Raw genomic sequence first — 16981 nt, 5'->3', positions numbered from 1 at the left:
TAAAAAAATATATATATATATATATGTACAACTACTGGAAAATCCATATTATATTGAATTAGTATAATTATATTCTTATCTGTAACATTATTTAGCTTTAAAAGTTTTTTTTCTTTGGAAGTATGTTTATATGTGATAGCCAGAGAACAAAATGTGTTTTGTATTCCCAGACGCAGATGATTCTGAGCAAATGTGACTCCTGTTGATTCTCTAGTCAGTAACCCTCCCATTTACTCAGCTTTCAGAATATGAGACTTTACAACAGGAGATACCAGGTTAGGCTAACATGCAGACATGTGCTCAAAAATGTGCTTTAACCTTGACGCGTATGTTTGAGAAAGTCTCAGTAACCTTTGTAACTGTCCTCACCTCCTGGGGTTTGAAGACTACAGTGCATTGACGGGGCTGACGGCTGTCTGTGATTCATTCTATTCTAGCTTCTGAGCCCGGTTTTAACTCAGCGAGGGTAAGAAGTGCAGGTCGGCCTAAACCATCAATGGGTCTGCGCATACTGCTGCTCTTTGAATATTCTGTGGCACGTGGGTCTTAGCCGAATGCAGTATAAATAGTATGGTATAATCGCGCTACAGTTTCTCTCAGCAGGTCTTAAATGTTTGTGGAATCTGGCAAGTGCATAGCCCTCTGTAGTTCAGTTGATAACAGGTATTCCAGGGACTCAGAAACTGCCTCCTAGCACTTTCCCACCCTCTACTCACTCCCAAGACACACACACACACACACACACACACACACACATGATGGCTACACAATAACAAATCGCACAATTAACCTTTGTGATGAGAGTTGCAAAACCTGTCTTTTGTAAGGTGATTTATTCCATGCCCGTGAAATGACAAATTAGCAATCATTCTTACCGAACAGATGAGTGATATACTTGTAATGGCCTGAGTACTGCACGCGTTGTTTTTCTAGTCAGTGAAACAATATGGTTTATATTTGCTCTAGATTTCTTTGGGTGTCTTATTATGTGTCCACCAAGACTTGTTTCTTCAGAGGAAATGACACATGCATCCTTTCATAGATACTCTAAGAACATTTCATTGAATGGATATATCTCGTAGCATTAGCTTTCAGGTTTCATCTCAGATAGACTGTTCTTCATGACTAATGGCTTATTTAGATTTTGTTTTATTTGGCAAAACGCTCCCCAGCAATCTTTTCCTCTCTTATACTTTGAAATGCCTTTGTCTGCCTTGAAAGGATGTATTTCCCGAGGTGGCCCTGTATGCCATCCTCTCCAGTCGGGGCTGAGCAGCTGATAAAGGAGATGAGGTTGTGTTTGCTTTATCTGAAACTCCACAGATTTCTCTGCACTCAACAGGTCAGGTTCTTCACACATGCATGACCTGCCCTTTGCCTTGCTGATGTCTTATCATTTCAGTGTAGTTTTGCTACAAATGCCTGTCCATGTTACAAAGTGCATGAGTAATGTGAAACTTGCCTAACAGCAAATATAAGAAAAAAAAAATGCATATTAGTAACTGTGGAGCTTAAGGCAAGGGAAAGTCTAAAAGAAATCCTAAAGAATCATATACATTTCTGTAGTGAATACATTTTTAATTTGTAATCCTAACATTTAAAAAAAAAGCAATACATACAGTACAGGGCTCCAAAAAAGGAGCCATTGGTTTATTATTTTATGTGCCACTGTGTTTTTTTTTTTTTTTACCTTTGATCATAATACTGTCACAGGTTTGTCTCTATCTTTTTGACTTCATCCGCTTTATCAATTCACTTTTAAATGACATGGAACTCAGATTAGCAATTTGAAATAAAACTTTGAAATATAAAGACACAAAGAATTGTTAATTATATGTACAAGAATTGCAAATATCAGATTGAACTGAGTTCTATGTATTGAAATACATATTTATAAAAGCTGTTTTATAGGTGGTGATGTACTATATAATCTGATCAGAATTCACAAATAAAAGTAAGGTTGTATGTGCATTTGAGCTCCACACACTTATGTTTTAGTCCATTAGCTTAAACATTTTCTGTAATCAAATTTATATTGCAGAGTCCTGTGGATATTAAGCAAATAAATATTTCCAGACAGATATTACAAACCATACAAATAAAAATACTTTTAATAAAAGGTGCATCATTTATATTTTTTCAGTATGTTCAAATTCCTATGATTTTGGAATATATAAGAAACCTATTAATAACTAAATTTGCAGTGCATGCCAGTGTTTATTACGGCATGTAAAGTTTATTTACGTGAACGTAAACCTTGTTCTGCTAATTTTAGTCTAAAAGGCCTGATAAACGCGTGAATCCCATTTCATGAATGTTTAAGTTCTAGACAGAGTTCATGTTATAAATGGGATTATATGAGTACGCGGAATTTTGCTCATTAGCAATATGTACTTAGGCTTATTCTTCTGTGGGAATGTTTTAACTGATTAATATTATTCCCTACTTGAGAAAGAAAGCCTGGAATCTTATTCCATTATTTCATACAATAAGCAGCTTGTAAATGAAACTGATGCAACCTTAGCAGGCAAATCTATTTCTTGTTATCTATGGGGTGCTAAGTCAGTAGACATATATTTAGTAGCATATGTAGTTACTACTGTTATTCTATTTATTTTATAGGCTATTTACTTTGCTAGCCCCATAGAAGAAAGGGGAGAGAGATGACTGAGCTAAAGGACAGAGGAAATAATAGTAATTTAAACGATCATTTGGCACAACACCAGCAGGAAGAGCTAGAGACTTCACCATTAGTAGTTGCCTGGCAAAAAAAAATAACAAAATGTCTTCAGCCAAACTGCATACTTCCACACTGCCAGTCTCCCTGCCATCCTGCTGTCTCCCAGCATGCACCGACTTAAAAACCTGCCAATCCTACTGAGAAGCTCTTCCTGGGGTGTTTCAGCGACTCTTTGTGGTTCTATTTGTTTTGTGCTGTAACCTACTGTTGTTATAGTTTCTATCTCGCTTTTAATTGGTGTGTGTGTGTGTGTGTGTGTGTGTGTGTGTGGCTGTGGTTTGTTGTGGTGAGATTTGTACTTGATTGTGAGTGCCCAGTGTGCAAGTGCCAGCAGTAGGCTAAAGGTAACACAGAGGCCTTTCTAAGAACCTCCCGGTCCTGCGCTAGTCTCTCCTGGAAGTAATGCGCTCATTCTGCAAACAGCTGGCCCATTGCCAGCTTGCTTGCTCAGCTAGCTTCACAACGACAGACAGAGAACCCAGCAATGTGTACAAGTATACACTTCAATTCTGTCTGTTCTAGTTCAGCAATGAGCGAAACAGAATTATACGACTGCCTTTTCTGTTTCTGTAATTTTGTATTGCAACATGTAATAAGTATTTATATTTTAATCTCTTTGTTTATGCTTCGATTAAGATTTGTACCTGTAGCAATGGTTTAGACTGGATACTACTGGATAAATCTTTCCAGAGCATTTGTTAATGCTGATTTCACATACATATTTTGCATATGTGCTGATTATATTTACATCTACCAGCAAATTTATGTACACCTGCGCAGCACTAAGATCGCGTTTCAGAAAGTTTGACTTGTTTCAGAGGTTTAACTACGGTGTGCAGCAAGAATGATCTACTATGAGGAAAAGAGGATGTCTGCATACATTTTTTACTATTAATATTCTTTCAACATTCAGCACACCTGGTAATAAAGGAGGCATTTGAGTTCACTAAAGCTTGTGATGATGAATGATTCAAATATTTAATTGCATTTCTAAAATGCAAAATGGAACCTTTAAAAATCCCTATTGAATTTTAACACTAACAAATGTCAAACAGCTCAAAAAGAGCTTCCAACATTCTTTAAAATAATTCTACAATTTTTATATTCAATAAAATTAAAAACAAAAAATTAAATCCCATTTTGCTATTAAAAATGTAAAATATCCTATTCTCAATGAACTGCATCTTGGCTGTAAAACACCACGCCCCTTGTTCCTATGGCACACATCTTTGTCCTTGGGATTATTACCTAAATTGCAAAGCACTCTCTGTGCACATTTGATTCATCTAATAACCTATTATTCTAGATTAAATTTCTAGTGACTTTGTTTTGACAGTCTTACTGGAAGACTAGCACGCAGAAGAGATCCAGCCCTGATTGTTTGATTCTGCAGCACTCTGCATGTTTCATTCTGCAAAAAAAAGGTTTCTTTTCTAGTTACTTCCAGCAAGCATCTGCCTCACCATTATTTTTCCATGCCACGATTTTATAATTACACTTTTCCATGCACAATTTTTAGAATTATTCTCAGCAGTGGCAATTTAATGGATGAAACATTACGACTCTCGGTAAATTTGATCACTTTTATTATAAAATGAAGGATTGCTCATCCATAAATATATACAAACTCTGGCATTGTGTATAGAAAAAATGGATTAAAATAGTCTAAAAAAAAAAAAAAATTACTGCATTTCACTTCAGGGAAAGAATGATTCCGGGTCCAGGCAGCGCAGACTAAGTCACTTTAAGTACGCTGAAGACCAAGCTGCTATGTGTTTGGTGAGCTGTGTTTGTATAAGCTATGTATCTCATTTTGAGCGGTTCCGGAAGGGTCTACGACCTGCATAAAGTTTCAAGAACGTTATATCTATCTCAGACTCCCAAGCCTGTGGTTTAACTTCACACTTAATGGCATGACACAAAGGCTGAGTCATCACGTCATGAGTCAATTCTTTTTTGAATCAAATGACTCATTTGACTGGGCATATCTATCAATCGTATTGATCTATTAAGATAGACTTGCTGACCATCAAAACTCACCCAGAAAAACAGTCACTTCATGATTAATACTGGCTTTGACCCAAACTCTGATAGGACCGTGTATTTAACTTGCCGGCTACGTGATTCAGCAGCATCCAGCTCCGTGATTGGCCATTTCCAATGGCAATGCTAGGCTGGTGGCAATCTGAAGATACTTTGTACTGGTCTGGGTAGAGGCAGGCTCTCTGTGCAAGTGTGCCTGCGATTACCAGGCGAGTGATGTTGCAAAGAAGGGTGCGCTTGAGGATTTTTGATGCATCGGCTGTTTGAGTTTTAGTAACAACGCGCATCCCTTTGGGGGCCAGCGAAGTTACGGGATCCGACCTCAGTCTTTTCCTCCTCCCCTTTGTTCCTGGAGCCCCATGTGAAAGTGTACGAGGCTGGGGACATCTGGGGAAGGACTGCAGACGAGATCAGCCGAGAACTGAGTCCAGACGGAAACGCCAGACTGTATCTGATGCGAAACGCCTGTAGCCCGCGACCAGTTTTTGACGGAGCAGGCCACATATAGAGGGTGGCTGGGTCCCGCATTAGGAAAGGTACCCTCCCGAGGCCCTTGCAGGGAAGAGCATGGGCCTCACTGGCAGAGATGGCAATCGTGGCCTGCCTGGAAAAAGAGGGATGATACACAAGTCTCTACTGAGACTTGAGCACTGGAAAAAAAGGGATGAATTGTGATAGAAGTCACAAAGTTCATTCTACAAAATAGAGCATTAGAGGCCCCAAAATTATTATTTTAGCATGCTCCCACACTGCTTCTAAATTCAATATGTATTTCAAAAAATTATTTAATTTAAATTTAAAATTATATTCCAAATAAAAATAATTTACCTTTAACTTAAGAACAATTAATAAATGACAAATGATAAAAACCATTATAGAGTATATGAGTTTGTAATGACTGATTTGGATTTAGATTTAAGGAATGAATATACGAACATATCCTAACTGCCATTTAATAATAAATAATAAAATTGCTGTTGCTGCTATTATTAGCTTCGTACATTTGGTAAAATTTCCATTGTACAATCTGGTGTAATCGTGATAGAGAAATTATTGAGATAGATCTGAAAATTGCTAAATCCTACGTAACGGTTGCATGGATGCAGCGAGGAGGAGAAAGTCATCAACGAAACCTGACTCATTGGATCAGCGGTATCTTGCAAGTGAGGTGGCCTGGAAACAGCAAAATAAATGAAACAATTGAAGATTTAAAAGGCTGTACGCTAAACAGCAGAATATGCATTTGAAGAAACTGATTATTCAGCTTTATCATTTGTGTTAAACTTTGTTAAATGTTAATTTTGGCAAACTAGTTCATAGAGGCATAATGAATAATTATTAAGAGACCTGCCAAAAGTTAAATTAGTTTTTTTTCTGCACAAGTTATTAATGCAATATTATATTTTATGGCTTATATATTACTAAGTAATCAAGACACTTGGAGCACATTAGGCTGGAATTAGCTGTGGAAAGATTATATCTCCTGGCTGATATGTTTCACTGTTCCAAAATAATACAAAAATCTATAAAACAAACGACATATTTATATTTTCCTTTATTATTAATTCTACATATAAACATATAATATTTTTATATACTTTTTAGAAGTCCATTTTGTCTCTATACAATGCAAGTGCCACAAGAATGTGGTATTCTTTGCTAATGAACTATTAAGAATGTAGTTATCGCTGTATTTTGTTGCGATCATTTAATAAATACGGGTCACTGGAACCACCTTGAACGCATGTGAACTCATTGTGGTGACGTCTGTCGATTTTTGCCGGATTCCTAAAGCCTTTGTTCCTAAGCTTACTGACTTGTAAAATGTTGGTCTTCCTCGAGCGACGGCGAACAGTTCAGAGATATTTCTTAAGCGCAGGAAGGTTGTCGAACAGCGGCGGGACTCTGTCGCTGACGGTCATATAAGTTTCTGCGGGCCGGTTAATAAACTACGCGAGAGATAACACTCGACATGGTTCTCAAAAACGAGCGGCGTTGCCCAGCTCAGGTCCTAAACTGAAACAAGAAGCGGAACACTGCAGGGCCTGGTTTGTCTACTCTGGTCTGACTTCCCAGAACTGCCTTCTGAGAACTCTCAGCGAGCGCCTCGACGCCACCACAGCACAGCTCTGTGAAACCTGGCGAATCAACTCTTCTTTGTCGTTCGGGCCATACGGCAGTCCGGCAACAACTGTGCGCTGGAATGATCTCTTGAATGACTCATTTGGAGTTTTGATGCGGCGTGATGGTGGGGTAACGGTTTCCTGAGGTTTGTGATTGACGCCCGAGGATGAAAAACGGCGTTTCGTGAACTGCATGTCTAGCGTCTCCAAGAACTTCTCGCGAAAACTGAGTGACTGCCCTTCCCAAAGGTTTCACCAGGTCCCTCCTCTGTCAGCCACGCCTCCTCTGTTGGACATCATATTAATCCTATTTGTTTACTAAAATCTGCCTCTAACAAAGACAAATCCTCCTTGACCCAGAATAACATTTTCTTTAATGGTTCTATAGCTGCAGTCTTCGCACAAAGGTTGATATATTTTATACATATTATACGCACTTAACGCTTTAATCACGCCCCAGGCATTTTGGCTTAATATTTTGACGGAGCTCATTCTAAATGCGTGCTTTGCATGCCACTAGAGGTTACTGTGGGGCGTATCCCATAAACAGATATGCGCTTACTTAAGACTTTGGTGAATAGAGGCCAACACAAATATTAATGAACACTGTGCCCAATGAATGCTTTATTTATAATGTTCAGTATGTTTATATAATGCATGAGTGGGCTGTAGATTTTGAATGGATTAATAATTTAGTTTGATTATTGTAAATACCTTTCAATGTAGTCACGACCAACTAATACAAAAATAACAAAATAAAAAGAAAGATCCATGTTTGATACCTATGGGCATGAAACAATAAATGATTTATTCTGATAAATTTACTAAGGTTAGATAAATATTTTAAACATTTACTGATAGCGTTGAATTAGCTACTCAATCGATACTCAGATTTTTGTAAAAGGAAAAGGTTGATATTTGATATATAAAAAATGTTTATTTGGAATTGTTCTGATTTAATAAAAGAAGTTTGTACAGCAAAACTGTGTTTGACATTGAATACTGTCGAAAGGTGATGTATGAATGAATAAATGATAACACTAATGACTGGAAGATAAGAGATGATTAAAACAAAACTGAGAGAACCAACTGTAATTATAAACGTTCATATATTTTTAAAATATGAAACATGAAATGAATGAAATGATATGTCTAAATCTGAACCTTTAATATGATCCTGGCCCAGTATATCTGTTACTGCAACCAATCATTAGTTCTCACATAGCGTCGGGAAACATTCTACTCTCGCATGTCACATTTGGCTGTGTGAATGTAAGGAGTGTGATTTCTTCATGAAATGCAGCTGTCGTCTGCAGGACTGGTGACTGCTTCCAGTTTTTAAAAAATAAATCTTGGATAAACTCATTGTCTGTTAAAAAACATACACACAAAAAAAAACATCGAAAATATAGCAACTAAAGAATCTTCACAACCTACATTTTGAATATGCTTAAAATTATACTGAGTTTCGAGAGCATATGTATGAGATTACGAATGTAAAATATGCTTGAAAAATTCTATAGATAAAATTAATTTGAAACTTAATAAAGTGCATATTTATCACACCAAATGAATAAACTTTAAAATAACATTAAGTAAAAGAAAGTAAACAAATTGTGGAATTAACAGTTGAGCACAGTATTCCAATTTTTCTTCACTGCAGGATGAACAACATCCTAAACAGGTATAAAAGTAACCGAGAATATTTAGGGTACAACCTGTCTATCTGTTTTTCATGTTCTCTTCTAGCTGTGGGCTACCTGCCTTTCCACTCTCCTTGATTAGACGCTTGTTTCCCCTCTTTCAGCAGGGCCACGCTGAGGTTTGGGCAAAAGCTTGCTTGTGGGCATGCCGCTTAGGATGGACCCTACCAAGGCGATACTCCTCTGTCAGCTCCTCTACTATCTATCTCCAACTAATATGAACAAGGAAACATTGAGAGAACTGATACTTTTTACCAAACTGACTAAAATGCTATATTTGGAGAAATATGTTTCGTTAGCTTTGTACTGCATATAAGTATATAACTGCATATAAAGTAGTCTGTCTCACTGGGGTCAACATGAAAATATATCATATAGCAAGTTCATTCCGCATTGATTATCATTAGGGATATTTTGATCTTCATCAATGTTTTCTGGATAAAATATGCTTACTACAGGAAAAATAATTGCGTGAATGTGTACAGATTAAATGGCTACTAAAACAGTTCTCTAATTTGATATGTCGCAGAATACTGATGGAGGTACAAAAAGGATTCACTTTTTTTCACTAGAAAGTGCTACTACAGGATTAAGTGATTGAATGAATTTGTTTCTCAAAAACAAGACGTTAACTGATAGATAGGAGTGGGTGGAGCAAGGATATAATGTTTAAAAATCTGTCTAGATACTCATCTGAATCTTGATTGGCTTGGCTGAAGTAAATAGGGATGAGTTTAAGTCTATGCTGGATTTTAGTGGATGTTCTGGGCTTGAAACTCTTGTGGAGGCAGTAAAACAATACATAATTGCTTTTACCTTTAGCCACTTCTAGACGGGAAGTCCCTCTTCCACCTCTTCCAAGTCGACTCTCATGAGCTGGAATACAGCATCCTTCCTGATGCTGCAGCTGCATCCTGGCATGGATGGAGAGAACACTATAGAGAGCAATATTAGAGAGGACATGCATAGTTTGCATTACTGCAGTAATATAACTCACTCAATGAGATAAAGTGTGGCAAGAATGGAGGACTGACCCACAGACTCGAGGTAGTCTCCCCATGTGAATGCTTGTAGAGGCTAAAGTAGTATCTGGGTGTACTTCAAGAGGGATCCAGCTGTAGATCATGGATTTTGCTGGGCTGTGTGCAATTTGAAGTTCAATCGTCTCTCTTCTCGTATCTAGCTTCTATGGCATATATATAAAAGTCATATTTGTAGTCAGTTTGGTAAGAATTTATCTATAAAACATATAAAAAGTGTGTGTGTGTTTCGTATTTAGTTGAATGTGGTTGATGCGTCTCTCAAGTAGCTGTAGAGCACGCTAGCCTTCCTGCCTGCAAAGGGAAAGCAAGATCCTGTAGAGTCTGAGCTGTTTGGGGTCCACGCGCCGATCTCAGTTTTCACTATAAACAAAAGACACACCAGTTCATTACCAATTCCACCGCTTAGACATTATGGATCAAAACAGTTCCTGCCACTTTGTTAAAAATATTTTCCCAAACACCCCAATGAGCTACCCCTGTCAGTGGAAGGTTTGTTATATGCCAAGTTCTATTGTTTGACAAATGTTTATGCAGGTGAGAGAAGGTGGATAAGAGGAAGTGAAAAGCAAAGTGTTAGGATGAGGCACTGACCACGGCCATATGTGTGGATCACTTGAAACGCATTAAGAGCATGTGCACCCGTGATTTGATCTAAAACAAAAGCCATATATATATATATAAAAGAAAAAGAACATATACACACACAATACTACGTTTTATACTTAAACTAACGACAGACTTTTACCTGTTTAACTCTCTTTCCCTGCAAACTACAAAGATTGAATACAGAATGCATTAAAACAAAAACTGAATTAATTCGGGATGCTAATGTAATTATGTTTTTTAAATAAAATGATGTCTTTTTCTCACCTCTGGGTGATTTTATCTGCTGTAGCTCTTGTTCAGCTGCTGTCAGGTGCTGGTGCAGAACATGAAGTCACGTGAATGCAGGTAACCTGAAGACAAATGTCCTCCTGGGTGATGGTGAAGAAACAGAGTTAGATTTTATGTGCACTTTATTTGTCAATTTGGTCATTATTTCAAAGGTTAGTCTGAAATAAAACAATTATTATTTAATTATTTTAAAAGCCTCAGTCCGTGACTTTGTTGTTCTAGCTACACAACGGAACTGGGTGCATCTTGAGGAAGAACATTGTAGCCGGGGCTACTGCAGTGTGTTTATGTCTAGTGGCTAATCACAGCAGGTACCAGACTACTCCGCGCTAAATGCACCGGGAACTGGCCCAAATAGCCCAAATACAAGCCAAAAAATGGTTTCAAATGAATTAAAGTTAACTATTGAGCTATAGATTTATCCCCACTTTCCAAACAACCTGAAATAGTCCTTTCAAAATGTGAAAAAATATAATAGACTCTTAACTAAATATATGACTCTCTCCCATAAAACTGCAAATGTGTTTATCTAATATTTTGTGTGCAGTATATATTTAGTCCTTTCTGTTTTAATTATGACTGGGTAATCATTTCCAAGAACATTGCCACACAGCCCCAAGTGTCCAGTTACTAACAATTAACATGGTGGTCTACTCCTTGTAAATTTTTCAACTGTAAAATAATCTAGCTTCAGGTATACTTTGATTGATAGCAAGATAGATGATAGGTGGATAGAGTCCATCACTATCTCGCTTCATTATAATCTCATTCGTTTTTTATAGAGGTGAAAATTGAAAGATTTACATCTAATATTTAAATGATATATGAAGTGAATGTAAAAATAAAGACAAAACTACTGACCAATTTACTACTATAAATTTTGTTCAGGTAGTACCCTAACTAAAGTTTAACATTTCATCTTTGACGTGTTCATCACTGTAACCTCTTTCTTTAACCGTGGTACTTAGCAGTATAAGGCATCTTTTTGCCGGACCTGTAGCAAAACAAGTTATAACCTTAATAAATAAATAAACAAATAGTAACAAGATAAAAACTCACAGCTTTTAGCAACAATGGTGTCAATGGTTATCATTTTCTACATGTAGTGTTTTGACATTTTCTAAAAAAATCTCATTTAAAAAGCCAGGCATTGTACTGAGGTTTCCAAGATGTACTCATTGTATACACGCATGTTTAATATATATGGATTTAGTTGTTGTGTGTTCTGATTGGTTTCCTAGGAGGTTGTTTAAAGTCCAAAGAACCCTATTTCATACATACAAATAAGATTGTTCTATTAAAATATTGTTCTATTTTTTGTATTTTTATTCTTTGGTTTCTATTAACTTTTTAAAGCTGTAAATCTGTTTTGTTTTATCTGAAATCTTGTAAAGGACACTCCTATCAAAATGAAATGCTGTCTGGCTAATCACTTCTCATGTTGTTCCAAACCCGTAGTGCTTTGGTTTGTCCTCAAAACACAATTTATTTTAAAAGATATTTTAGATGAAAACCAGGAGGTTTTACTGAATGATTGATTGCCATGTTCAGAGGGTGTGAAAAATGTCTGAATATCTGATTCAGTCATTAGTGGGGAAACTAATCGAATGTCATGAATCGACGAATACTTTTGTGCACAAAAATAGTATAATAATTTTGAAAAAATTATCTCTTGTCTCTCTGCACTACCAGACACAATTTAGACATAATATTCAGTATGAAGCGCAAACTAAGTACGCTTATTCTACCAGCAACAGTACATTTCTATGCATTTTTGCGCTTTGATTTGAATAAAAAATAGCGCATCCTTGTGCTGTGGATGGTACAGAACAGTGCATATAGTGAGCATTTCCAAGAGACACAAAGGAGATGAATTTATTAAATAAATATATATTTTTTCTTTCAAATGTATTCAACACTTCACAACATTCAGAGTGAATCACTGATGAAGATGGAGTATTTGCACAATGTATTTCATACTTTTCTAGACCTTGATAGTGTTCCATTATTTGGCAGACTAAATGGAATATCCTCTCTTTAAGAGTGAATCTTATTTGAACAACTGAGTAAGATGTTTCGTTAATCATGCTAATCCATTGTTATGCTTATAATGCTTAAAAACTTACAGGAGACTGTCAGGTGACTAGGAGATGAAGAGCCTACCTATATTCTGAGCGTTCTTGGTGTCCAAGGGTACAGAATATAGCCAGGCTCGTGAGGATCAAGCAGGGGAGCAGGAAGGCTGCAGTCTTTGGTCCCAGCTCTGACGTGGTTCTCTGTATGCCCCCAGCACCAGCCAAGCTCTAAAATACAGAAAAAGCTCCTCATTACAAACCTGGTGCAATTCAACATCTACACACAACCATCCCAAAAATCAGTTGCGAATTTTCTCATTGCATCATGGAGATCAATTTAAATTGATTTACAATGCTAGCTTGGGTAATGTCCTGCTGCTGATAACAAATAAGTGAAATATTATCCATTATCTACATCCTGTTATAAAAAGAGTATGATACACCTTGTATCCTTACACTCAATATAGCAATAAGCCGTTTACTTCACCTAGAAACATGACAATAATACACATCAATCCAACCTCAGTTATTTATATATTAATCAAGCCAGTGCTTGAGGGGGATGACTGATAATACAACATATTCTTGCCAGTAATTAACTGATAATCATTCATCTACTAACCCCTAAACATATTTAGTATATCTTCACTAAATGCACACTATGCTTTAATCAATGAAATTGATCAATGAGTAACGGGTCACTTTGAGCGTAGCTATAATATTACAATAAGAATAGAATACCTTATAGAGCAATTAAATAATAAAGCATTATAGAGTATGTAACCACAATGCAGTAGAATATAAAAATATACTCAACAACTTACATCTCTGGAAAGTCCACCATTATCAAAAGCAGAAATGCACAAGCATTGTTTTGAGATTGTTTTTAATTTATTTAATTTTCTGCTTTCTATTTCAAAACTTTTAGTTCTTCAAGAACCTTTGCATTGACCGCACATCCTCGGTGGGGATCGAATTAATATGAGGGTAAAAATATTCTACTATATACACGTGTATGATAGTATTTTAAACATAATGCAATGTGTCTCGATATTTTATTATTGAAGGATTAAAAGCGTAATGTAAAGTTGCAAAAGCATCAAATTTCCATTCAGGAAAATAATAACCAGATGTGAGTTTATGGCCTTGTTGTTAAAACGAAACTGCCATCATAAAGCGCCAAGACAATAGTTCTAAGAAGCAACGGCGTTCATATGAAAACCAGTACCGTGATTACTTAGACTGGGCTTTATAAATCTCTTGGTACAGTAACAATCTGCTATATAATGACCACTGTGATAATTTTAGATCTTTCTATCATTTTTCAACTTTCTTTGACTGTATTCACTGATCAGGCAATTAATCAACCTAAGAACATAGCGAAAAACAGGATACGATATCACTTATGTACACATTTAACGTTACAGATGTCACACCTGATACTGGTTCTTCATGTCCTTGGTCTGTTGTCTCAGCTTACAAAATTCTCAAATTTCCATCACATCACACTCCACACAAGAGCATGTAATTTGCTTCCTGAAACACAAACCAGAACACCTCTGTAATTCACTGTAATGAAGCACTGGAAGGCTTCATCTTTTCTCTAACGGTCATCTTTCTTCCTAACCGCACTCATTCCTTGTGAACAGACAAAGCAGACGTCCCCAGAGCCCCACCCTCTGCTTTCAGGCATCAACACCTGATTAACAGCTATGGTTCTCAGTATTCATCTCTATCACATCAGTAATCTACTTACCAGTAAATCTGCCCACTCTCCCTCCCTGCTGTCCCCTTAGCCTTTCTTCGTATACGTGTGTAAAGTGCTAATCTACTGTTGCTGCTTTAATTAAATGCAGTATAGGCATATATTTTTTAACTGTTAAAAGGGTTTAAAATCTACTGGATATTTGTGAAACACATTTGATTAAAAACATTTTATTACATTTTGCATAAAGAATATAAAGTATATTTTCTAAGACTATTTATCGCTTACCATTTTTCATGACAATTACTACACTGCATCCATATTTGTATAATAAAATCTCCCATTAATCTCAATGCAATTTTTATTTTGTTTAGAAATGCCATACAAATGATCATCAGTGTGTGTGTGTGTGTGTGTGTGTGTATAAAATACATGTAAACACTGAATAAGAAAATATTACATTAGTACAGCAGCATTAAATCGATGATAATAATAACAAATGTTTCTGAGCACCAGATCAATTATTAGATTGATTTCTGAACATATTGGAATTCATTTCTGGATTTCTGATACAAGACTGAGAATGCAGAAAATTAAATTACAGGAATAAATTCGCTATTTATTACCTTTATTTATTTCCGATTCTTTTCTGACACTGAAGAAAAAAAAAAAAAGTTAATTACATTGTACATTATAAAAATAGAAAACAGTTATTTTGAATTGTAATATTATTTCACTAGTGTTATTGTTTTTACTGTATATTTAATGCATTTTGATTTATCATACAGCTTTGGTGAATATAGAAGACATCTTCAAAATATTTAAAAACATTAATAAGTATAAATTCTCAGGGATATGCTTGTGGCAATTGTTTATAAGTAATTTCTTAAAATCCTCTAAATGGTCCCTACAACAGGTTTGTTTTGATTTGTTTATTTGTTCAGCTATCTGATCTATATTTCACTTCTATGACTTACAGCTGCTTGCATGAATGTTATAAGCTGCTGTATAAGACTAAATGGAAATAAATACTAAATTTATAACTTGATAATCAAAGTGCTACATGGTCAAGGCCTGTGGATTAAGGCATCTAAATGCTGTGCAGAGGATTGCAACTCACTGAAATAAATTCACAAGCACCAGTACGTCAAAAAACACATCTAGAGTAAACATCATCCACCCAGCATACGTGCTGAAGTCTGAATGTGACCTTGGAGGGGATTTCCTGATGGTCTTCAAGCAGCTACATTCTGAGGTTGCACTACATTCTGTGTTTATCAGCACAGACATATACTCTCTCCATCAGCCTTTGCTCACCCTCAATAAATACACGTAGTTAAAGCTGTTTGCACATATGTCAATTTGAAAAGATAAACATGTATCTGTCTTCCCGCCATTCTCCCTGAGTTCTGTCATACAAGTACATTCTACTGTAAAAGAACATCACACATAAAAACACAATCCACTAGAATAACTGAGTGTCTGCACTTCACTACCCATGGCACACAGCTCAGACCTTTCCCATCACTACGAGTACAGACAGGTCCTGACTGGCCTGTGCACCCACCAATAAGGGCTGAGTCACACATGACTTCAGCTACCAAAGAAGATCCAAACCGTACTTGACCTGTTTTATCCTTCCTGGAAATATCATCTCTGTGAGACTCCAAAGGCACCCCATGAACCCAAACAACCCAGTCTATCTACATCCAGACGCCTCGCCCACTCCAGGCGCCAAAACAGACAGTAGACGGACTATATAGCAACAACCAACCTGACGCTTATACATCTGTACTGCGACCAGCCGCTGCGTTGGCAACAGCTGCCCAAATTCAATATCTAACTGTATTCAATGAACATTCTTAAGAAATCGATAAAGCCACCTGCGTAGCCTGATAAAATTGTCCAGCATTGGCGTTGTTTCGTGGTGAAATGCAGACATATGTTCTTCAACTACTAATAGTTTGACACTGACAACTAATTTACTTCTAGAATGTACACTATACTATGAACACTGCCAAAAACTGTTAAAATCCTATTTTATTCTGTTTAATTGTAGAATACATGCATGCCTCACAAAAGTCATGTTAGGTAAATGACAGAATGATTTCACTTAAATTTGATAGTGCTTAATTTCTTTTCTTTCCAGCAACTGATCTTGCTATCTGATAGTGAGTTAACATTTCACAGTACCTGACACTGCCTTGAACGCAAATGCACGCTGTACACACAAAGCTTTACTAAATGTGATGATAAATTGGGTTTGATTAATCGGGCAGCCCTATTATCTATATGTCTATCTTCAAACACTGGCTGTCAACAAGTCTGTGTTAAACATATCAGTAAATATTCTCTTTGTTGAAAAGCGGGTTTGTAAACGCTCCTCATTTAAGTTTGTACAATATACTGGGGTGACATTTCTATTAGATGCGTGTTAAAGGTGACAACTAAACTCGCAAAGATTGATCACGCAGAATTATGCAAACAGATCAATGCACTCTGACCTCAGTACTGTACTTCACCGATACATACAGCAAACACTTATTTAATTAAAAGACTTGGCTATTATTTAGAACTGAAAGTGAGTCAATGTGCAGTATAGAATCAGTTTGGGTTAAATCATGCAGTGCCAGTCTGCTAGTTTAACCAGCAATC

At 36.5% G+C, this 16981-nt stretch overlaps 1 protein-coding gene across 1 annotated transcript in view; it reads right to left on the bottom strand.

Moving 5' to 3' along the window:
• Positions 1-16981, bottom strand: part of LOC122334574 (NACHT, LRR and PYD domains-containing protein 3-like) — a 498320-nt gene that overhangs the window by 232497 nt on the left and 248842 nt on the right. The window lies entirely within an intron of this gene.

Source organism: Puntigrus tetrazona, chromosome 3, assembly GCF_018831695.1.
Source record: "Puntigrus tetrazona isolate hp1 chromosome 3, ASM1883169v1, whole genome shotgun sequence".
NCBI lineage: Eukaryota > Metazoa > Chordata > Actinopteri > Cypriniformes > Cyprinidae > Puntigrus > Puntigrus tetrazona.
The sequence above is the reverse complement of the archived record's forward strand: the minus strand, read 5'-3'. Positions and strand labels throughout refer to the sequence as shown.